The sequence below is a fragment of the Limulus polyphemus genome, unplaced genomic scaffold, assembly GCF_000517525.1.
Source record: "Limulus polyphemus unplaced genomic scaffold, Limulus_polyphemus-2.1.2 Scaffold9676, whole genome shotgun sequence".
NCBI lineage: Eukaryota > Metazoa > Arthropoda > Merostomata > Xiphosura > Limulidae > Limulus > Limulus polyphemus.
In genome coordinates, this window is record NW_013675286.1 from 1 (window position 1) to 855 (window position 855).

The window sequence follows — 855 nt, forward strand, 5'->3', positions numbered from 1 at the left end:
TTAATAAGGATCACTCCTCTTCCCAATATGAACACCTCTTCACCCCTACATTAATTCTAATGTACTGTTTATAAGGTTTAATAAGGATCATTTATCTTCCCCATACCAACACCTTTTAACTCCTCTCTCTATAAGGTTTAATAAGGATCACTCCTCTTCCCAATATGAACACCTCTTCACCCCTACATTAATTCTAAGGTACTGTTTATAAAGTTTAATAAGGATCACTTCTCTTCCCAAAGTTGGATTACGCTGTTTGTCATTATTTGGATTGTCTTTTACATGCATACTAATTGGTACAAAATGGTATTTATTGTAAAGAAGTGTGAACATTTCCTAAGTTTTAACGATTGATTCCATGAAATAATTAGTAAGTATAATGCTAAAAACGTGTGTGAACATCTGAATCCTACAAACAGTAATTAAGAATTAGAAAACGTGTTGGACTTTAAATAACAGCTGCCCGGTTGTTACAAAAGTCGGCTAATCCATATTATATCATTAATGAAATATGAGAACATTTTATGGATAAAACCGGACAACTGAAATTCTGTATCATTTATTTATACCTTTTGTAAAAAAAAAAACTTTTGGCACGTGTGTAATGTTCAATCTTAAAAACTCACAATTTAAAAAAAACAACGATTATATTATACACAATTCTATAAAAATGAGATTGTTTTCAGTCTCCAAATTAAGTTATTGTATTTATACCCTTGTTAAAAAAATGATTATTACAGAAACAATCATTAGGTGATGTAGTGTGTAGTTGGACACATAACTTGTGGATTATCCTAGCTATCCTGACATTGCATTATTACAGAAACAATCATTAGGTGATGTAGTGTGTAGTTG